General features: G+C 43.5%; 1 long non-coding RNA gene across 4 annotated transcripts in view; it reads right to left on the reverse strand.

Moving 5' to 3' along the window:
• Positions 1-491: 491 nt before the first annotated feature.
• The window catches only part of LOC116992427, a 271630-nt gene continuing 248112 nt past the window's right edge, over positions 492-24009 (reverse strand). For all 4 annotated transcript variants that reach the window (XR_004417042.1, XR_004417044.1, XR_004417041.1 and 1 more), the window contains 2 exons: positions 11028-11082; positions 492-1547 (listed from right to left, as the gene is read on the reverse strand). This is a non-coding gene — a long non-coding RNA (uncharacterized LOC116992427). The remainder of the gene's footprint in view (positions 1548-11027; positions 11083-24009) is intronic.

Here is a 24009-nt window from a genome sequence, read left to right on the forward strand (position 1 = left end):
CAAGGAGCAGTTTCTGCTGGGGGGGACAATGGGTGATGTTGGTCTTGCTGCACCTTTTGTGTGATGCTCTGTGCTGATGCAGTCCCTTGCAGGCCACTCTTCACACAGCTCTTGGGTTTGGGGTGGCAGGGTGTCTTCAAAATCCTGCATCAGTTCTGTCTCCTACTTTGCAGTGCAGCCTTACAGCATTTCTAAGGACAAAAGCAAAGGTTTCTGTGCAGGAAGATGAATTAACAAAGCAAAGGTTGGGGTCAGAGTGTGAAACCAGCCTCAGCACAAGGGAAATGTTAGGCTTAATTCTCATGGGTTTATCAGCACCTTGGAAAGATGCTTTAACAATGTCTATAGAATACCCTGAGGAATTCAGGGTTTAGCTGCTGCAGCGAGAGCCTGCTTCACTAATCAGACAATTTAATCCATTTACAGTGTAATATATATTAATAAAAAAGAAAAGAAATTAAAGATACCCAAGGGATTCTTCAGCACAGCATTATATTTTATTAAATGTAACATCAAAGTTGGAAGTTACTGAGAATCAAGATAATGTGTTACACTAAATTGTGATCAAAGAAAGAGATATAATGATATAATTTTAATAATCCATAAGCACCAAAGCTGGAGCACTTTTATGCATGAAGTTAGACACATACACAGCTGCATATATTAACTGTGGTTGTGAACTGAGATGCACATTATAATACATACCTACCATCCAAACTGGTAAACAAAACTTGGGGAAAGGCTTCAAAAGGGATCTGAAACTTTTTCTACCACAAAGTTTATTTAATGTACCAGTGCTACTGTGAGCAATGACCAGTTAGATTGTTTTATATGGATGATGCACAGTCCTCTTCTGAAATGTGAGTAGCAGACATTTAAGTACAGAAATCTGAAAAAATATGATGTCACATCCTCTTGGCACTAAGAGAATATTTGGGTAGAACCAGGAAAAAAATTACATTCTCAAATACAGCAATTAGGGAAACCTAATTGTGAATTTATGCCATGATATTCAATAAGAAGTAAAAAGCCACTGTAGGATATTAAGTTGCCAGACTGGGTCAGGGGAATGGTTTACAACTTGACAGATTATTTCTGCTGGGAGAAAAACCTGAGTGCAAGAGACCCATCTGCCTTTGTAACTTCCTGGGGCAGGTGTGTGCTCAGTCCTTTGGTGGGGTCACAGCCTTGTGTCTTCTGAGAGTTCACCTCAATCAGCCCTGGAGCTTGAGGTGTCTGGAACACCCAAAAAGGCTGCAATTCTGTCACTGATTTCTAGTTTTATACATCTATTTTTTGTTTTCACCAAGGCACACATCATATGAATCAGCTACTCTCGATGTCATGGCATTTTAAATGAATGAAGAGGGGCTTTTGTAGGTCTGTGCTGCAAAACAATGCAGTGCTGCTGCATCTCAAAAACATCTGTGTGTTGTGTGAAATAGGGCTGCTCTTCATCAGACAACACATGTGCTTTCATGTCATCCTGCTAGAATGGGCCTTGGGTCTTTGGACTGGAGACAAGAGAGCAAAATAGGGAGTAACATCTGGATAGGACGACAAAGAGAAATTAGAAACTTTACTGTTGTAAATTAGTAAAAGGTTTTACAAAGCATTAGTACAATTACTGCTACAAATGATTTATATATATATATGGGCACAGTGTGGGAAGTCTGTAAGTCTGTGCTATATAAAAATGTCAGAAATATAAATTATTTTAAAAAATTTGGGTCTCGGGGTAAAACTCTGACCTCAGAGAGTTCATTGAGTGATTAATGTCTGTGGGGCCAGCATTTTACTCCATCTGGATAATAGCACATAAAGTTTACTGATTTAAAACTATTTGGGACACACATTTTCTTCTAGACAGGAAGAAATTTCTGGTCTCTGGTATTTTCAGAATCTGCCCTGTCCTCAGTCATTTGCATAGGACTTACTCTATTTGCTCTTGTTTAGCAGATGCTCAATTTTTATATTTTTAAACATTTCAAGAGTGACTTTATCACTATTTCAGAATTGCAAAGCAGCTTTTTCAACTTGCCCTTTCCAGATATGGTTCAATTAATCATTAAAATAAACTCAATATGTTCTATCAAACTAAGTGTAGGCTTATTTATGACAATGAGGTAATAAATATTTTCATCTCTGTAAATGTTTTCTGGTCTCTCCTAAATGTCTTGGTCTCCATGATGAGTCAGAAGAGTTTAGTGTTGCTGGAGAGGCAGGGGAGGCTGTTGGTGCCCATGGCAAGGTCAATGCTGTTGGGCTGCAGGACATGGGGGCTCACCACAGGCACATAAAGCTGCTCAGCAAGAAAAAGTCTGTGCTCGTCTGTGTAACTTGCATTAAAATGGTACTGCCCAACAAAACAAACAAATCTATTGTCCTGACCAAGAAATTAAAATACATTTCTTGGACAAATCAAAAGGTGGGAAGACTTGAGCCATCATGGTGACTGAGGCCAGTATCAAAAGCACTTGCATCTTTCTTGTGCAAACTCCAGCAGTGTTACAGCCCTGCAGAACTGCCTCTGCCTGCAACTGTGTCTTTCCCTTTGTTTTGAAATGACTCCAATTGTTGGATGGGCTGAGCAAGGAACAGAACTCCCCACTACAGGGAGGGCAGGACAGAAGGAGGTCTTGGTAGGAAACAGGGCACCCCCCTGCTGCCCAGAGAGGAATCACAGAATCCTCTAGGCTGCAAAAGATGGTTAACCTACACTGCCAAGTCCACCACTAAACCATGCTCCTAAATGTTACCTCCACACATCTTTTAAAAACCTCCAGTGATGGTGACTCTACCCCTTCCCTGGGGAGCCCCCAGTGGCTCCAGTTCCCACCACAGCAGTGGGTACAATGCACCTTTTTACAGTGTCAGGGGTTACAGATCCCCATTCAGTTAAACCTCCTTAGGGAAGCCTCTGAAAAACCTGAAGGAATGGGGAGGAGGAAGGGACTTGGCCCAGAGAGGTCTGTTTATGCACTGGGCACACCTTGGTTTGCATAAGCACTGGCAGGGTAGCAGGACTGGTGTGCCACCCCCCTGCTGCCAGGGTCCATGCATTCCTGCAGGGCTCCTGCCAGGGTCCATGCATTCCTGCAGGGCTCCTGCCAGGGTTCATGCATTCCTACAGGGCTCCTGCCAGGGTCCATGCATTCCTGCAGGGCTCCTGTCAGGGTCCATGCATTCCTGCAGGGCTCCTGCCATGGTCCATGCATTCCTGCAGGGATCCTGTCAGGGTCCATGCATTCCTGCAGGGATCCTGCCATGGTCCATGCATTCCTGCAGGGATCCTGTCAGGGTTCATGCACTTCCCTCCCTCCTGTGCATGGTGCAAATGCCCGTGTGTGCTGTGTACACACGGTGAGAGAACGTGTGAGGTGTGCTCTGGTTCCAGCCTCTCTTTATTCCCCCTACAGCCAGCAAGTCACCACCAAGCAGGAGTGGGAAGCAAGCAGGGTGCCCCTTCCCAAGTCACCCCAGATGAGCCAATTCCCTGGAAGGAAGCCTGCAGCAGCAGCATGTGGCAGCACAAGCTCATCCCAGCCTCAGACAGTGGAAAGGCATCAGGTCACTTGAGAGACATGATAGGAACATTTCTCCTCCTAGCCTGGGTTGAAGTAAAATGTCATGGTTTGACTTCAGCTTAATAATTATTTTAGCTCTTCAGTGTATGATAGAAGGGCAAAATATGGAACCTTCCTTTAGTGAACAATTTCATTCTTTCAGCTGGGTTTTCGTTTGTTCTGCCTCAGCTCAGTGACAGCCAGCAGCTCAAACCTGCTTGCACAGTAGTCCTTGCACGAACAGCATGTGTTGAGGCAATCACTGTGGCTGTATTCAGCATGCTTATTCAGCTTTCTTTTAATAAATCTAGTAATAGACTTTCGGAGGCAATGAAGGGAAAAGAATAATTTGGAAACAAAGCTGTTAGAAAAAATACAATGCACATCCAATAGAGAAGAATGTGATTTTAGAGGTCTCTGCAGCTGTTTTATTTCTTTAGAGGATTTTAATCAACCTGATTACACATGGAAGCAAAGGGATTTTAAAAGCAGTATGGTGATAATCAGTTAGTAGAGCAAAGGGGAGTTTTCCCTTTCTTGTATCACTCACTTTTGTTTTCTCCCTTTCATGTGATTTTACAAGTAAAAATCTCATATTAGCTCATTTTAATTAAAAAACTATCCATGCTAGGGTTTTCCTAGAGAAGCAATCTCAGTCTTCGTCCACTAGATCATTTAATCAAAGATATCCTTAATACTTTCAAGATTGCTGTGGCTGCACCAATCTGACTGCCATCAGTATAATGGCTTTCCCAGTGGATTGGAAAAAAAATGTGTAATTGGACATGAGCCCATCCTTTCAAGTGGGATTAGCTGCTCTGCAGTCTTCCCCTAAATTTCAGGGTTTGATGTTCTTTTCTTGTTCCTTCTGTATTTACTGCTGCAAAGCAACCCTCCAGTGCCATCTTTAGAGCTGAGCTGTACAGGCACAGCCAAAGGAAGGAGTGTGGAGTTGCACTCCTGCAAAAAGCCACTTTCTGTGTCACTAGTAGCAATTGGAGTCTGGCTATAAAACTGGGGATGACCCTACACCATTCCTCACAAAGGAGAACTCTGTGTGAAACACTAATCTTAGAAAAATTAAGATTTTAGTTAAATAATTGATTGATCGTCTGTCATCTCATGTTTGCTCAGTTGTGCTTACAATGGGAAACGACGAAACTGGTAGGTAGGCCTGAAGAAGCACGAACAATTGCAACCAGAAACCCATTCTTTGAAAAACTGGAATATCCCCAGAAATCATTTATATTGCCGTTAATAGAAAAGGGTCGAAAGTTCAGGGCGAGGAAGACTCGCCTTACTTCCTCCTTTTAGGACCCCTCCCCACAAAAACGACCCCAGACTTAATTCAAGAAGCCAACCACGTATGCTTAATAGCCATTCAAGCTAATTACCATAGAAAGCAGGGGATGGGAGGGGCTAGTATTATGAATATGTATTTATTTAAACCTTTTGTCAATAAATAGACTCTGTGACCACCTGTAATTTCGCAGTGCGTATTAGGGGGCTACCCCACGCTGCTGCCCAGCGCTGAATAAACACACCCTTTCTAACTTTAAATTGTTAGGGAGTCTTTTGTCCATCACAGTTGAGTATCGGTATTAGACCAATACTCATATTTTAGTAAATCATGTGTGTAGTGGGAATTTGCCACTTGTCACTCCTAAAGGTTTTTGGAGGGATTTTTGCAACCTCCTCCTACCTACACCTTCTCCCCAGTGGTGTGCCCATCAGGACCCTTAAGCAAAGCACCAGGACATTTTCCTTGCCCCAGCAGCCACATTCTGCCCATGCCACCCTTGTGCTCACCTCAGCCCATGCACACAGCCCTTCCCAAAGCCAAGGCAAGCAGAGCCTCTCACCACAGCACAGAGTGGCTTCCCCATGGTCACCAAGGATCAAAGTGCCTTCAGGGACTTCATGTTCTGCCTTGCTCTCTGCCTCCTTTTATAGGGGAAAGAGTATTTGATGCCTTCTGTCCAGAACCCAGAGCAGTCCCTGTGCACACCATTTTTGCTCTGTTACGTGTTAGATGGATAAATTCAGGCTAAAATTTAGCTTTGTCTTTTCTACCAATAAAAAAGGTTTCCTAATTAGTTTTTTCAACCCTCCCCCAGTGTCAAAACTCTTCATAGCCTAACTTTTAGTCGATGGGTGATGGCAAAGTTATTCAAGTATTCAAAAGCAAAGGAAGTCCAAAAGAGGAATGCTTAACTTGGATGGGGGAAGACCCACATCAGCATGGAGACCACAGGCACGCTGTTCCCCTTCTCCCAGCCCTGTGCCACCTCCAGGTCACCAGCAGCAGATGTGGCAGCACCAAAGCACCTACATCCTGACCAGCTTCCAGGACAAAGGAGTGCCCAAGGGATGCTTTAGCTGGACAGAGATGATTTCATACATGAAAATATCAGTTTCCACAATGACTGATGTGGGTTTGATGCCTGCTGTGGAAAGCTTTCACTTTAAGGCATTTCTAAATCAGTTTGTTGTGCTCATGTTATATTAGGTGACAGCTCAGGAAACAAAGACAGATCAGGCAGAATTGAAGGTGACAGGTCCTTCTCTTGGGGTGATTGAGGGAAATGTCCTTGGTGTCAAGAGGACAGTGGGGGAGGCTCCAAAAGAAAGAACAAAAACACTGAATGGCCCCTCATCAAAGTTAAATTTCCCAGGATTTCAAAGGACACATGAAGACTGGCTAAGCCTTGCCTGGTTCTGCTGGTGCAGAGGGTGGATACCACCAACAAACACAACTATTTAGAAGGAACATTAACTCCCAAAAAGAGCTGGCTTTGGTATATGTGAATACAGAAATAATTTCCAGGTAATCCTTCCAATTCAATTCAATTCAATTCAATTACAATTAAACTGTGGTTAAACAGAGATGTGATAGAGCTCTTGAATGTGTAAATGCAAGAGGGCATAAGCCAAGATACCACATGAAATGAGAAACAGAAAGGTGATGTGGGATGAGGTGATGTGGGAAGAGGTTTCAGGAGCTAGAAAAACATGCATGATGGAGGAAATCAAGGTAGTAGTCATATTATCCCAGAGGAGTATTTCACAGGGGTGATGTAAAAGAGTGGGTGTATGAATGGACAGCTTCAAAGCAATGCACCATTTGCCATTTTAAGCTGCAGCACAGCTGAAGACATGCTGCCTCAGATCCCTGCCATGGAAAAGAAATGTGCCTGAAGGCAGGAGCTAAAGGAGGAGCCAGGCTGGCTCTGGGCATTAATATACCAAGCAGTAGATGTGTGACTAGGTGTGTGCTTTGTTTTGTGGAAAATGAAGCAAAACTGGAACACTTTCCTTATGCATCATTGCAAAAAGTTCAAAAGAAAAAGAGATAAAACATTTGCCATCAAAGGGAAGAGGAGATAATTTTGGCAAGACAGCTGATATGAACTCTACTCTTAGCCTTACAGTGGTAATCTCAATCTGGAAAGTTACATGAAAAAAAGGTAAGAGTCTAGTTCTCCTTCCATAGTCACTGCTTTCTGCTGTTTTCATACCTGCTATACTTAATGAGAAAATGTCAAAAATTTCTCATAGCAAAGACAGTGAATGAGTTGAACTCTCTATGAGTAACAGCATAGTTCATACGAAATATGAAAATTAATACCTGGAAGCAAACTAAAATCTTTAAAGAAAAGATTGAAAACATGTTTCATCTTCTTCTAGGGTTTTAATATTTGCATGTTGAAAATACTGTAGTCTTTCATTGTGAAGACTAAGAGGACACCCCTACTGTCTTCCAATATTTTGTTTGCACCAAGATTCTCCTAGGAACAATTTTTTTTTTTTTTTTTTTTTTGGAGCTGTCTTACACCTTTCCCAACAATGATGTTTCATGCTTGACAGGAGTAGTAGCACTCCCAATCATCTGCATTCAATTCTGGGCAGCTTAATTAATTAAGTGCTTATCTTAATGTGCCATGGGAAAAACCCCCAAAAGTTTTCTTAGTGAAAATAGATATAACATGCTGACAGAATGTAAAAATACAATTGGCAATTAGTGTGCATTGAGAGTTAAAAATATAGAGCAAGAGTCAGAGTTTGGGAAAGGATTTGAGCTGCACAGTAACAGAAGAGAACAATTTTTCTTTCTCTGATGCCTCTTATAAGACGAATTTTCTAGGAGCTGTTTTCTTTGAGGATTTGAAACCTTCCATGGAGGGTTGGCATCTGGAAATTGTCCCTTTCCATCTGGTTGCTGCTCCCAAGTCTTGAAAGATTTAGATGCATTTGGCTATTTCCCCTGTGTCAATGGCTCCAGCGAGTTTTTCCTCAGAGTTTTTCTTACTAGCAATGGGATGAATTTATCTAATTTACTGTAATATAAGAAAACAGAGATACCAGAAAAGCAGCTGGAGTTTAAATTAGCAAGGGAGGTGAAGGACAAGAAGAAGGGCTTTATAAAAGAATTGGAAAAGGAAAACTAAAGAAATTGTGAGCCTGCTGCTAAGAACAGCTAGAGATTGAAGGACTGTCTTAGGCTGCAATAAAAGATGTAACCAAAAGTATGTATTCTATCACCATCTGTTGAAACCAGGTGGGGCAGTGTTCTTTATCTTTTCAATAAACCATCGTTGTTCTGATGCCTAGAGGAGCTGGAACAGAGGCTAGACAGAGTTAAGGGGAATAAAATGGGTATTTCAAAGGCTACACCCTGGCAGTACCAGTGCCACAGTTGCTGCCCCTGCCTGGATGGCTCCAAGATGGAAGCAAAAGAGGGCTTGGTCACAAGATCTCACACCTTTGTAGATTTTAGTCCATTTGCATGCAAGCACCAGCTGTCCAATTAATAGTCTCAAATCATGAGGTTTCATCCTTCTTGCTTGCTTGCTGGCCCGCTCTCCTCTTTCCACATTGTTTATGCTTATGGTTTGAAGTTTGAAGAAACTGTTCTTGAGTCCCCAGCTGGAATAGGACTGGTCTGTCTTCATCACCCAGGCACAATGGAAAAGCACACCCAAGCAGAACAGAAAAACTTAGAACTTAAGCATCACCTCCAGGAAGATATTTTCTGTTAATAGCCCATGGAGTCCCACTGCATGACTGATAAAATTACATCATCCTATTGTGAGATGCTCCACCCAGGGGGAGGAGCCAGGCATTTCCTAACTAGATAAAACCTGAGATTTGAAACACCAAGGCAGCCTTTTCCCACTGGATTCCAGAGGAAAACCAGACCCTTCTATATCATCACTGGACCTTTGGAGGAAAACTGCACCCTTCTACAGGAGCACTGCTCCAACAGAACCACATCTGCCACTCCAGGGGGACTGCAGCCACCATTTAATGGGACTGCTACCAGCACCCTGACTGACAGGGTGTCGGGTTGTATTGTGACTCTGTCAGTGTTTTGGGCTTGTTCTTTGTAGTACTGTATTTCTATTTTAATTTTCCTAGTAAAGAGCTGCTATTCCTATTCCCATATCTTTGCTTGTGAGCCCCTTTTGGAGGGAGGGGGTTTACATTCTCCATTTCAAATAGGGGCTCCTGCCTTTCTTAGTGAACACCTGTCCTCCAAGCCAGGACAGGGACAAAGGACACTGAAGGGGTGGAGGTGTCAGTGCCTTTTTGCCTTTTTTACTGTGCAAGGCTGCCTTCAGACTCTCCTGCTCTTGAGGCTGGTTGCAGTCTTGTCTGCAGCAATACCCAGAGGAGGGGAAGATAGAGTAAGGGAGCACGCAAGCAAGTTGGACACGTAGAAGCCAGATGGTCCAGATGGGTTGGATGTCTCTAGGGGCACCAGAGGAGTGGGGCAACATCACCATGTGGCTGCTCCATGGCAGCTTTCAGGGACATGACCAAGTTTATGGAGCCAGTCCTCTTGGAGGTCCTGTCCCAGTCCTTGAATGTCAAAAGGGTGACTGGAAACAGCCTGCATGGAGTTACCAGCAGCACATTGTGCCTGATGAAACTGATTGCCCTCTGTAGTGGGACAGATGACTCACAGTGAGCAGAGTGGTGGATGCTGTGTATTTTGGTCTCAGCAAAGCCTTTGGTGTGGTTTCTCACAGTATCTTGATATCCAAGATAGTGAGATATGTTTGGCTAAGTGGACAATAAGATGAATGGATAATTTCCTGGATTATGTGTTTTAAAGGATTTTAATCAATAGCACAATGTCCCTCTCGTTGATGGTCACTGTGATAGTCTTCAGGGATTCATATTTGGGACAGGACTGTTTTATGTCTTTAAATTTACCTGGATGATAGGACAGTGCACACCACTCAGAAAATTTACAGATGATGCCAAGTTGTGTGGAAGGAGATCTTGCTAGACTGAAGCAATGCATTGATTGGACCCTCATGAAGTTCAGCAAAGGGAACTGCAAAATCCTGCACCTGGGAAAGGAGAATCCCTGCAACCATCTGGGCCATGGACTAAGAGATTAGCAAGCAACCTTGCCAAAAGGGAGCTATCAATTTGTTGCTACAAGTTAAATATCAGTGAGCAGTGTATCCCTGTGGCAAAGGCAGCCAATCACATCCTGCACAGTTTTAGCAAAACCATACCCGGGGGTCCAAGGAAATGACTATTCTCCTGTAGTTTCCATTTATGAGGTTGTGCTGCAAGTTCTCCATCCAGTTTTTTGGCTGACCACTACAAGAAAGATATGGACCTTCTGGGGCAAGTTCAGCTCCAATCCCCAAGATATTCAGGGGGCTGGCCTATTCTTTTCAGTAGAAGACAAGGCAAGGGGGAGAGTATATTGCTATCCACAGCTATTTAATGGGAGAGTGTGGAGAAGACAGAGCCAAACTCTGCTCATAGGGGTACAGTGAAAAGAGGCAACAGACAGAAATAGGGATAAGGAAAATTATAAAAAATAGTAGGGAAAAAATCTTCAGTGTGAGGAAGCTCAAACAATGACACAAATGCCTATGGAGATTGTGGTGTCTCCATCCTAGGGAACAAACTCAACAGGAGGCAACCTAGGCTACCTGCTCTTGCTGGTCCTGCTTTTAGAGGGAAGTGGACTGCAGATGGCCAGAGTTCTCTTCAAATCTGGAATACTCTGCAATTCCCTGTCAGTATTAATCCTATAATAGCAACACTGTGTGAAACAAGATGTTGGATTAGAGACCACAATAAAAGCAGCTGTTTTGGTTAGCCAGTCTAGGTGGGGACATTGAGAACATTTGCGATGCGAGGGTAGACACAAGAGCGCTTTGGGATTTCATGTGGTGAGCCAGTCATGCAAGAGGTGGGGAAAGGAACTGATGTAGGGGCCAAACATAATGACTGTGAAGCTATTAAGAGCTTTATGGAAATTCCTGACTCATTGCATGGTAAATTCTGTTCATATCAAATTACAAGTGAGAAATGTGAGAGAGAGATCAGCCTTTCATGGTTGATAGCTGTTTCCAGAGTGAGCTAGACTAGAGTGCCACATCCAATGCTCCAGAGCTCTGAAAGCAGTTCAACCCAAGACCTCAGCAATACCTTGGAGAAAGAGCAGGTGGTTCTTTCAGCTGTTCTCCTGTACAAACTGTAGCTCCTGAAAAAAACACAAAGTGGAAAATCTTAAAAGATGGCTTTTTTGGTGAAGTAAATCTTTAAGCTGCCACTTGAAAAACAATGATTTTTAAACTGACTTTGTGCTAATCGATTGCATGACTAGTTATTGTGAAATGACTGCAGTCAGTGGCTTGCTCACTGTAGCTCTAGCTCAGATGTTTGCTTCGTATGTCCAGTACGACACCCAGCCTAATCTGTGTTCTAAATGTGTGGTGCTGACTTGCTTCTTCAGTGAGAGGCTCTAATTAGTACTGCATTTCTCCAAAAAATGCATTTTCTTCAATTACAGAATAAAAGAATTAATTCTGGGAATTAATTTTCATGATAAAAAGTAATATTTCGACATATTATTTGTTATTATCCAGAAAATGGCTGGCAGCATCATGTTACGAGCTAGTTTTTCCTTGTTGTGACTTGCAAAATTCTTCTTTGAGAGAGGCTGCTAATGCACTCTGGCCATTACCACATACCTAATAATTGCAAAGGACATGACTACCTGAATTCAGGGTTGTCATTAGTAAAATTGATACTCTCAAAATTCTGAAAGGGCTGTGTCAAAGGTAGTCCTAGAATGCTTCTCCACAAACCCATTTTTATCAGCAAGCTCACAATACTGTTTCTGTCTCTGCTGACATGTATTGATTCTAAGTTTTCACGACAGAGATAATGACTTTGCTAATGGCACAGTAAGTATCACAATTTACATCAGCTATAAATCATCGAGTATCTCAAGAGCATATAATCTGCCATGAATGAGCTGAGTCACAAATTGTGTCCCTGTTACATTTGTGTCAGTCCAGCACACCTATATCACTTATCTCTCCCCAGCCTACACATTTCAAAGTGCTATAGGGGAGGGAAAAAAAAAAAGACAACAGATAAGTCTAGAAATTGATTTTCAGACATGCAACAACACATCTAAGAAAGGTCAGCGAGTAAACTCTTTCTTCGGGTTGTTGGCAAAATAAAGTAAAATTGACACAAGTTTAAAAAAAAGAAAAAAAAAGGATGACAGCAAATTCATCTGTCTGCCCCCTGGTTTTCAAGTACACCTGTGGCCTTGTCATTTAGGAGGAAAGACGTGGAACCCAGAGAGCACCACACACACGGACAGTGCATTAAACTGGACTTTCTGTGCTTCATCATGAGCAGGTGGCTTTGCCTTCAGAAGTGGTGTGGCACTTTCCCAGCCTGCTGTGGAATAGCTCTTCATGGGCAGCCAAGGAGTTAATTTAAATGATGTTCTCTCTGCTCCCTGCCAGGAAGATGAGCCTTCCTGGCCAGGGCAGAGGGCAGAGTGACCTGCTGCTGCAGGGGACACAAATGCAGGCTCAATTTTACATAACTGCTTTAAAAAATTTAAGCTGTCATGCTTCAAGACACAAGGACTTGACTGAATGGAGGGAGCAATCCTTGGCCAGTTTTCCACTAATCTCTGTCCTGACTGCTGTGCATTTTATCTGTGTCTGACATTGACAAATGCAGTGATTGTAAAAGCCTTCACTAAAAGGAAAATATTGAGGTAGGCAAGCAAATTAACACAAAGTTTAGCCTGAAGCTGTTCCCTGCTAAATGTTTTCCTGGCATTCTTTCTGCTGGGGCAGTGCTGCTTTGGGACTCAGGACTGTCTGCTCTGCCATGTGGGCTTTTAAATAAGCTGACATCTAGTCAGACTCCGGTTTTCTCTCCCATGAGCACGAGTGGTTGTGAGCACTTGTCAGGGTTTCTCTTCAGACTTATAAAAGTTGTGCCTAAATTTGTCTTTGTACATAGACTGTGTCATGTCAAAGAAGTTACATTGGGCTCTTGGGTTCTTTAGCTTGGGGGAAGACAGGTCAGTCTGATGGATGGTTTATCAGGTTTGAAAAAATGAATTGCTTCTTTTTGGGGTTTATACAGGGCCTTGGTGGAATTAGCAATGCAAGCCTAGTTTTGCTCATCATGGAATCATAGATTGGCCTCAGTCAGAGCCAAGCCTGACTGCATGAGATGCAAAAAATCTGACATGAATAACATGAAAGTGAGTCTACAGAACATGCAGCTGCAGTACTGCCTTTCAGCAGAGCTTGAATGGGAATGCAGAGTATTTTTAAATGTTTTGATATCTCTCTTAGGCCAGGAAAACCCCACAGATCACCCCACCTGTGCTGCAGAAAAATTTTCAGCTAATTATGGAGGATCCTCATTCCAGTTAGCAGGCTCTACAATGCCTACAGCTAACTCTAAACTTGACAGGAACTGAACTAAGATATTTTGCAGAATTGGTATTCACAAATAACAGTTCTATCTCTTGATCTCTACAAGTACCTCATTTTATTTAGAAGTATTTCTAATGAAAGTTGGAGCTGTTAGCATAGATTGTGCCTTTGACAAATTTACAAATAACAACACTGACATAAATTAAATTTTTGAATAGTGAAACAATTGGCTAATTTTGTGCAATGTCCTTTGCTGAGACTCAGCAAAGCCATGAGAACCCCAGGTCACCCTGACTTCCTCAAAGTCATCATAAGAAACTTTGCTATTCTGAGCCGAGATGCACAAACCAGTATATGGAATTTTCTTATTTTATGGAATGCAGACAATTAAGCAAAAAAAAAAAATCTGAAGACAAAAGCACAAAATCTATAAATCCCCTTCACATTGGACATGTGTAGTGATTTCTTTGGTGTTGAAGACATTTCATAGGAGTTTTGTTTGGTTTTTTTTTTTTTTTTCACTTAAACTGTGCCCATATAAATCCTGCTGTCAAGCACAGGATTCCTGGAAACAACAATTACCAGCTAGAATTCCTTCACATTCAAAACTATGTCATGTTGGAGTTTTCTGCCCTGCTGTGTATGCTCCATTTTAGAGTAATAACTCATTTTCTTTGTAGGTGAATAATATATGATCTTTAATATTTGAATATCCCCTCACACTGTAAAATAAAGTACATTTTTAAATGTTTAACTCTTAAATAATACTATATTTAGAATGTGTTTCATTACAAAGTGTCTCAAGAACCTTCCTATCCTTCTTCCTAAGGAGCATTCAATCAAATTCATTTATTCTGGGGCTGGAACATGAGAACTACTGTGATAAGTTTATGATGCAGTGTGCTTGCTGTGGAATGGGAGCATCCTAGCTCCATAGAAAGCCATAGATAATTAAATAGAACTGGTCTCTTCATAAATGCTTTTCATCTATGAAACATTGTACAGAAGTTTCTCCTCTCCTCTATGAGCATTTGGAAAGAGCTAAAACTCTTTTATTTTCTTTTTCTTCAGCAAGGTTGTGCTAGGTAGAGGCTATATTTCAACAAAAAAAAATCATAAAGAAAAGAAAGAAGGTTTTGTAATGGTTGCCATCTCTTTTTGTTTCATCTTTAAAATCAAATATTTTGCTTTGGGCCTTTACTCAAAGACTGCTATGATAAATAATAGATGCTATACTATTTGTAAAATGTTATTTTTATATTTCTATTTCAGCAAATCCTGCCCTTTTCTAATATTAAGAAATCTCTATGGTTGGTAACTAAAAATATTTTTCAGCACAAGAAAAATGATCTTTACTTTCCTTTACTCATTTGTTCTTGACTAAACTTTATGGGTACATTTCAGCTGAAAAGAAATTAATACCGTGATTGGGACTCCCCTGATATCACTGCAGAGAGCTGTGGGTGGGAGGAGGGAAGACAAGAAAGGCGTGATTGCCTCTCTATAAATAGAATATTCTCTGCACATCACCAGTTCTGCACAGATGCCTGTCAATGACATAGATGCTACTTCAGAAATTACTTAAACAGCTGCATTCCAGGCACAGAGGAGACAATTAACAAATGGATTGGGATTGCAGAAACATTTCTTTTGGTGACAGATGTTTGGATAGAAGCTTACTTTTTTATTTATGGAATAAATGCTCTTAATCTGATTTCCTTCTATTATTAACCAGAAGAACATAAGTAACTATTTTCTAGGTGAATATGTTTATATCACAATCTAAGAGTCAATAATTTATTATTTTACTAGGAGAAAATAGATGCTTTGAAGTACTGCTTGACTAACCACAGATCTTTTCTCTGGGTGAAGGACATGCACAATGTTTGATGAGGGAATATATAAAATCTGAAAGAGAGGGGAGCTCTCCAAGAAGAGGACAGAGTTCTCAGGGAGAGCTTTTCCAAGAGAGTGTTGGCCCACCCCTTACAAATGTCCCTTAAGGAGATGTATACTCAACTTTTCAAGTTTCCAAACCCAAAGTAAATTTCCTGCTGGAAATTCACTGGTAAATCAACAAGTCCTAGATTGTTGTATAAACACTTTTGCCTAGAAAATAATTCTTTACATAATAATAATAAACTGCTGGATAACCTGGGGGAACATGAGACACATTCAATATCCAGGATAATGCTGTCAGATTAGGTAACATACTTGTGCCTCCTTGTCCTATAATCTATGCATCCTTAATAATTCCTTGCATAACTTTCTGATTTTGGTTGTGAGTGCCATCATAAATTAAAATTAAGTTGCTTAGAAATACCATGAATAAGGGTTTGCCTTGCTTGGTAGTTCCCTTCATGTCACTGACTGAAACAAATCTGAAGGACTCCTAAGGGGGCTAGGACTGCACTACCTATTTTTGAAGCTATTTCAAAAATATTAAAAATATTTTCTGTTTTTTTCCCTATTTTGCTAAATAATCTGTGTTCCAGATCAGCTCCAGATCAGCTGGAGTTAACAGAGGGCTGGGGTGACGGAGACAAGGCAAGGGGAACTGGAAAGGCATTTCAGGGAGAGTGGGGAGTGAGGAAAGTGCAATGGGAAGGAACCAGCTGCTGTGATTTAAAGCATGTGGTACGTGTTAGCATGGAGCAAAATACATGCAGGGAGCTAATGGAGCTGGTGTAGACTCTCAGAGGAGATAATTTAGGTATGCTGGATATCTTAACTACCTTTTTTAAAGCCTGGAATAATTTGGTTCTAATTTCTGAGCAGGGATTTGCAGCCCACACAGCAGTAAGTCTTGATAATTATTAATTATATGTTTTCCTTCTGTTCTCTATGACCTTGTTTGTAGAGGCTGTGTGGTAAAGCTAGAATATTAAGAGGTTTATGGGCTCTGCCATGCCACCTAGCTGGAAAAGAGGAAAATATTTAAAGAACAAATGGAAAACAGAAAATATAACCTTGAGCTTGCATCCTTTCAGAAGGCAGTGAAATGCAGAGAGCACTCACTCATCCAGCACACATGGCCACTGAAAGAGTGAGGAGGTGATTTCCTGCTTTAGCTACAATTAAAGTTCACACACACCCTCTTCTTTCAGTCTGATCTAAAATGGCACCAGGCAGCCAAGGCATATGGCAAACTACCCATGGAGGAAATTCTAGTTTGAACACCTGCCTTAGCTTTATCCCAGCAGAGATCAGACACCCCGGCTTTGGCTCGAGTGTGTCACAAAAGGAAAGGCTCAGGTACCGTGGGGAACACAAATTAAATCTGAAGAGGGGAAACTTTGGCATGAAATTTTGGTTTGACTTCGTTACCTTGTAGGAAGTTGCACTACCCTCCTACTACAAGATCACTGTGTTCCTTTCCAAATGTGGATATTAGCCCAAAAATCCAGCCTTCTGTAAATGTCAACACTTATGTTGGTTTTTTATGTTGTACCTCCTTAAAGAAAAGCTGCTCCCTGATCTTTCTCCAGTTGCCTGACTCCCCCCCAAAATATTTTTTTCCAGCTAGAAATAATGAAGCAAGCTGACTTGCAATAGGAGAGCAATGTTCTGGAAACCATGAAAGCAGCTTGTTTGCTCCAGTTACAAAGAAAAAGTATAATTGGACCTGGATTTCAAAATGCTGAGGAGATACATATTGCTTTTGACTCCTCTGAGAAAATCAATTGGCCTTCAATCCCTGACACACTCAGAGGAAAACATTTCTTTACTAGTTCTGTCATGGTTTTCTTCCGCAGGTTTGGAACATAATGTCATTCTCTGCATGGTAGCTTGTACAGCAAGTGAATTATTGTGGTGTTGTTGGGAGAGGCCCTGAGATGTTCAGATACCATAAAACCAATGTCCACCCACACTTTACTTTTAACATTATTGCAAAACACAAGCACAGAATATCACAAATTAAGTTAGAAATCTGAAACCTTTTATCTCCTGCCCTTTTGACTAACAATGTAATGTGTTTCTCAGCTCTTGAAATTGCAGAAAGTGGTCTCGCTAGAGCAGCAAACTTCTGTGATAAAGATTTATGCACAATTATGACTAGCAAGAGAGGAAAAAGAAATGCAGTTTTATGAAAGCATAGATGCCTGATGCAAAGGTAGATTGGGCTGGGAAAGTTAGGGCAATAATAGCACACCCTTTCTTGACTGAGTAATATTTTAAAACACATCACTGCAGTATGATGAGTGCTGCAAAGAGGTCACAGCTGGCTCTTAGAGCTGCCTGGGAAATTGAAGAAATGAAGAATTCTTCTGTCATCTTCCCTTGTCTTTGTCCTCTTTACATTTGCTTCATCTCTCATTAGTGTCTTTGGTGAATCCCTAGATGTATTCACTCTGAGATAAAGAAGTGTCTTTTTGCTTGACTGGGCTCTCTAGTGAATATGGAAGCAATGTATTACAAGAAGCAGTGGCTCAGCTCCTCCTGGTGAGGACTAGAAGCTGGAAACTGGTTAGCAGAACCCCCAACATTCAGATTAAGTGCTGCCAAAATTTGCTGTCTGGGAAAGACTTGGAATAGATTGCACCTGGGCCACTAATTTTATTTCACAAATAAAGTAACTCGCTAATGTGTGAAAATAAATGTTGGGTAAAAATAGGAAGAGAAGAGACCTTTACTGTGCCTGCCTGCTGTCAGTCAGCTGGGAGGCATCAGCCCTAAATACAGATCCTGCAGCTCGTGAGCACATTGAGGGCTAAAGCAGAAACACAGGAGGAGAATTTGGTGCCAAGGAAAAGCAACAGAATTGAAACTATCTTTGATGGCACCAGTGGTTTGGATCTCAGTCCTCAGGAGAGCAGCAATAATTAATGGACTTGTGTGGATGGGCTTTAGAGAGTTAGAAATCCCTGGGAGAGCCATTCTGCAGGCAGGAAAACTCAGTCTGCAGCACACAATCAGGCCTGATTGTATTTCCAGATCAGTTCCAAGGGGGGCTGCAGACACAGCTGCTTTACCCTTTATGGTGCTTTGTAGGAACATAGACCACCTGGAGCATCATATCTGCCCTTCCTCTGCTTTATTTTTACGGCCAGTCATCACTCCTTTCCTTTACAGCTACTCAGAAGTCTCAACTGGTTCACCTTTTCTTGTCTTGCTCTTTATTTAGTTACATTAAAATTGAGAAGGCTGGGTTCAATTTAGGCAAAAAGAAAGTAAGTACAGTAATTTCACGATTATAAGCCGCACTGAGTATAAGCCGCACTTCCAGGTGCCAGCAACTTTTCATTCTTTGTCCATACATAAGCCGCACCTGATTATAAGCCGCACATTACAATACAGAGTGTGATAAAAGGTATCTATTCTATCACCATCTGTTGAGGGTGGGGGCAGTGATCCTTATCTCCATGGCAGATATTCTGCTAATGGGCCATCCATTGAAACCAGGCAGGACATTGTTCTTTATCTTTGCACAACCCCTCCTTCCTCCAGCGAGTCATTTTCTGCTAATGGCCATTGAGTCCCACTGTGGGACTGATAAAATTACTGCATCCCATTGGAAGTTGCTCCAGCCAGGGGGAAGAGCCCAACATTTCTTACCAAGATAAAAACAGAGGTTTTGGGACACTAAGGGAGCCCCTTTCTCCACTGGACTCCAGAGGAAAACCAGATTTCTCCACATCACCACTGGACCTCTGGATGGAAACTGCACCTTCTACAGGAGCACTGCTCCAGCTGAGCCACATCTGTCACTGCAGGAGGATGCAGCCACCATTTAATGGGACTGCTACCAACACCCTGCCTGACGGGGTGTCAGGTTGTACTCTGACTTTGTCAGGGTTTGGAGTTTGTTTCTTTGTAGTAGTGTATTTCTATTTTAATTTCCCTCGTAAAGAACTGTTATTCCTCATTCCCATATTTTTGCTTGAAAGCCCCTTGATTTCAAAATTATAATAATTTGGAGGGAGGGGGTTTACATTCTCCATTTCAAAGAGAAGTTCCTGCCTTTCTCAGCAGACACCTGTCCTCCAAACTAAAACAGCAACTTTTCATTCTTTGTCCATATATAAGTTGCACCAGATTATAAGCCGCACTTCGGGTTCGGACCAAAATTTTAGTCAAAACGGTGCGGCTTATAATTGTGAAATTACTGTAACACACCATTACAGTAATTTCACGAATACAAGCCGCACCAATTTGACCAAAATTTTGGTGGAAACCCGGAAGTGCGGCTAATATTCCGGGGCGGCTAATCTATTAACAAAATTCTAAAAGCTGCCAACACGGAAGTGAGAGCCCGCGGCAGCCCCAAGCCAAGCTGGAGCCCGGCCGGCCCCGGCTGAGGTGGGAAAGCCTGGCAGAGGCGGGGCCAGCAGTGTGGGGGGCGGGCGGCTGAGCCTGAGCCAGCAGGCCGGGGCAGGGAGGGCGGCAGAGCCTGAGCCAGTAGGGCGGGGGAGCCCGGGAGAACTGGGGCTAGCAGTGCAGGGGAGCATGGCAGAAGCAGGAAGGCCGGCGGGTGGGGCTGCCTGGCAGCGGGGGAAGCCCAGCAGAATCGGGGCCAGCAGCGTGGGGGAGCCCGGCGGTGGGGGGGCCTGCAGTGCCGGCCAGGGCGAGGAAACGCGGCGGCGGTGCAGACGGGAGGGGGCGGCCGGCGAGCCCGGCGGCGGGGCTAGGGAACGCGGCGCGCCGCGGCCGGCGAGCCCGCCGGCGGGGCTAGGGAAGTCGGCGCGCCGTGGCCGGCGAGCCCGCCGGCGGGGCTAGGGAACGCGGCGCGCCGTGGCCGGCGAGCCCGGCGGCGGGGCTAGGGAAGGCGGCGCGCTGCGGCCGGCGAGCCCGCCGGCGGGGCTAGGGAACGCGGCGCGGCCGGCGAGCCCGGCGGCGGGGCTAGGGAAGGCGGCGCGCCGCGGCCGGCAAGCCCGGCGGCGGGGCTAGGGAAGGCGGCGCGCCGCGGCCGGCGAGCCCGCCGGCGGGGCTAGGGAACGCGGCGCGCCGCGGCCGGCGAGCCCGCCGGCGGGGCTAGGGAAGGCGGCGCGCCGCGGCCGGCAAGCCCGGCGGCGGGGCTAGGGAAGGCGGCGCGCCGCGGCCGGCGAGCCCGCCGGCGGGGCTAGGGAACGCGGCGCGCCGCGGCCGGCGAGCCCGCCGGCGGGGCTAGGGAACGCGGCAGCGGGGCGGTGCTGACGGGAGAGGGGGGCCAGCGAGCCCGGCGGCGGCGGCAGTACCACCCGGCCAGCCCCGCCGAGCCGTGGTGCTGAGCTGGGCCACCCGGCCCCGTCGGCAACCATGAGCGGGCCGAGCCTGCCTGGCCCCGCCCCGAGCCAGTAAAGCCCGCTATGCCGCGATCCTGTTACTAATTGGCCAATTTGTGAAAGCTGCGCACGAACGAAAGTGCGGCTAATATTCGGGGTGCGGCTTATCTATTGACAAAGACAGCAACATTGTCGAGGCACCGGGGGTGCGGCTTATAATCCGTGCGGCTTGTATTCGTGAAACTACTGTACTTTATTTGCAATCCCTGCACCCAATATTACACTTCCAATTACATATTCTTATAAAACACATAAGTACTAGAAAGGTTAGCATGTTATGTAAACAAAGCAGCTGGGCCAGAGGAAAATTTACCCTGCTGTAGTTTGTTATCATGGGGATTTTGCTCCGTTAAATTGAACATGCAGTGAGAGAAATGACCACACCAGTGAACAAAAATTCTTCAGCAAAGGGAGAACACCAATAGATACAACATACAGCAACCTCTCTACACTGTGCACACTTCTGACTGTAGTCACCTGGAATCAGATGGATTTTGAACATTGTGCCTTAGGTTATTACAGCTCCAGTGTATGTCAGGGATATTACTGGTACTGTAAATCTTGGGCTTTTTATGGCAATATTGTACAGGATCACATACCTGTCACCTGACAGTATAAGACAGAGTTAAGGATAATAAGATCTTTTCTTAATGCTCTCGTCAGGTCCTAAAAATTCAGTGATTTTTTTTTTACTAAAATTAATATGTTACTTTTTATTTTGTAGTATTCAAGTGCCTGTAACTCCAGCTGTCCATAGCAGTCATCTGCAGCAGAAGAATAAGGGTTATTCAGCTTTAATGTGTGATTCAGCCATGAGAAATTGGGTGTCTTTAACCAAGTTGATGCCAATGAAAATCTACTTTTAAAATAAGCCATTTGCATCAGTGAAGAAAGATGGCAGTGTAGTGAGAACATATTGTCTGGCACAACCAGACCCTATTAGGTCTGCCTATAGCCTTCCAATGGTATTATGAGCAAGACAGCTAATCATTCAGTGCCTCTGCTCCTCAGCTATATAATAAAGGTGATAATTCTTTGCCAGGCTATTCCTTTTTTCTTGTCTCTTGAAGGCATAGGCTGCACCATGTAGGATCTTCCTACAGGGTATTATTTTTGTATCAGTAGCACCTTCAAATATGAAATGTAGGCTAAAGCATCTGGTTTGGTTGCTATTACTAGGGTAAAATAAAGGCTATTTTAGATTTAGCAAGGGTTTAATCACAGAAGACAGCTGCTAAGCAGACCACCCATTTAGAATAACTTTTGGATTAATATGCATCAAATAATTTCAAATAATTCCAACTTTTGAATGAACTGATGGCATTTTGTTAAAGAAGGGTAAAATTTTCAAGTTTCACCTTTGTAAGGTTTCTTGCCTGGTTAGAATGTTTTAGCATATGGTCCCTGCTGCATTAATTTTGGATATGCAAAGTATGGGTGGTGCTGGGTTTTTTCGGGTCAGGCAGACTCATGGCACATCATGCCAAAAGCAGTGGAGGAGATGGGAGAGGCTTTCACACCTGGAGGGGCCCTGGAGACCTACATGGACACAGACAGGGTCTATGTGGTTCTTTCAGACAGAGGGATGGGCAGGATGGATGTTCAGCTTCCAGCTTTATTAACTAGCTTTTATTAAGCAGAAATGTTTTTTAGCTTTGTAAATCTTTTTACTTTGGCCTGGTTGTTTGTGTGTTAACTTAGAAGATTCAAAAAATTTCAGACTATGCTTGTAAGGCTTGAATCACCATGTTGTCCTGGACCTCAATCTTTATTCTTGCAGCTAATAAATGAAGAACTTTCTGTTCTCCACAGGACCACAAGCATGTTTTTTAAGCAGCACATCGCTTCTTTTTCTTTTCTGACCCTGCAGTTGTTTTGTAGAAAACAAGATGCTTTTCACAGAGCTACAGAGAGGCAGATTTTCTCCCTAGATGTGACTTTAACCTGCACAATCCAAGCAACAAATGCCATGTTTTGTATAATTGCAGGAAAGTGGATGTAACTAAGGATCAATACCAAGAATTGAACCATTTTCCCCATTTGCAAATTATCAATAAAAGGCCTGGGGTTTAATGATTTGTCTCTTGTTCCAAACTAATCAATCAGGGAAGAAACTCTAAATTGGTCGCAGTGTATTCACTGGGCAGGTATGGATGCTGATGGCTGGAAACTTTACAGACAGGGCAAGCAGAGTCCAAGAGCCTTCAGGAACATCAAGTGAACAGCTGTGGCAGGACCTGGCCACTGGGGAAATGCCAGCCTGATGAATTTTAAATCCTCCTACAAGGCTGTCTGCCTGGGGCAGTGGCCTGGCCTCACCACATGTCCAGTGTCAGAGAACCTGCCAGTGCTTTCTGCTAGAGAGCAGAGAACAGCAACCCTGCTCTCCCAGTACTTGCTTGGGGACTTAATTATTGTCTTACCATCAGACTGCCATTTACAGTTGCCTTCAGACCAAATAACCCTGAATTTCCTTGCTGGGTTTGATATGCCCAGTGCATTGGGGAACACCTGTCCCAGAGCCTTCCCATGGGATCTGCATACCCCTAAAGAAGCAGTCTGGTTTTCCCTGGAAAACTAATGATTCACAAGAGCATCTAAAATGTGTTCTTCTGCCTCTTTTCATTTTAAATGCAAAGAGCACTTGAACATAAACACCAAAGTGTCCATTTGATTTATATTTACTCTAAAAATGCCTTACAGATCAATAATTACAGGGGGCTCTGGTGGGAAGCCATCTTCTGCCTCACTGTCCATCTTCAGCCTCTCTTCAGGTCCATTCAAGCCAGAGAGAAATACCTAGGAGCACACAAATCTTTATGCATGTGACTTTTCATCCAAAGGGTAGCTCTCTTCTTTGGGTATGGCTCTTCCTCACCCTACAATAGATTTGGAGTTCATGATAGTTGTGAGGTTTGGAAGCCCCCAAGAGCTGTATTTCAGGATTGGAGCTATCCCACCCAAGAGCTGTATTTCAGGATTGGAGCTATCCCACCCAAGAGCTGTATTTCAGGATTGAAGCTATCCCACCCAAGAGCTGTATTTCAGGATTGGAGCTATCCTACCCAAGAGCTGTATTTCAGGATTGGAGCTATCCCACCCAAGAGCTGTATTTCAGGATTGGAGCTATCCCACCCAAGAGCTATATTTCAGATTTGGAGCTATCCCACCCAAGAACAGTATTTCAGGTTTGGAGCTATCCCACCCAAGAACTGTATTTCAGGATTGGAGATATCCCACCCAAGAGCCGTATTTCAGGATTGGAGATATCCCACCCAAGAGCCGTATTTCAGGATTGGAGATATCCCACCCAAGAGCTGTATTTCAGGATTGGAGATATCCCACCCAAGAGCTGTATTTCAGGATTGGAGATATCCCACCCAAGAGCTGTATTTCAGGATTGGAGATATCCCACCCAAGAGCTGTATTTCAGGTTTAGAGCTATCC

The sequence above is a fragment of the Catharus ustulatus genome, chromosome 2 (genome assembly GCF_009819885.2).
Source record: "Catharus ustulatus isolate bCatUst1 chromosome 2, bCatUst1.pri.v2, whole genome shotgun sequence".
Lineage (NCBI taxonomy): Eukaryota > Metazoa > Chordata > Aves > Passeriformes > Turdidae > Catharus > Catharus ustulatus.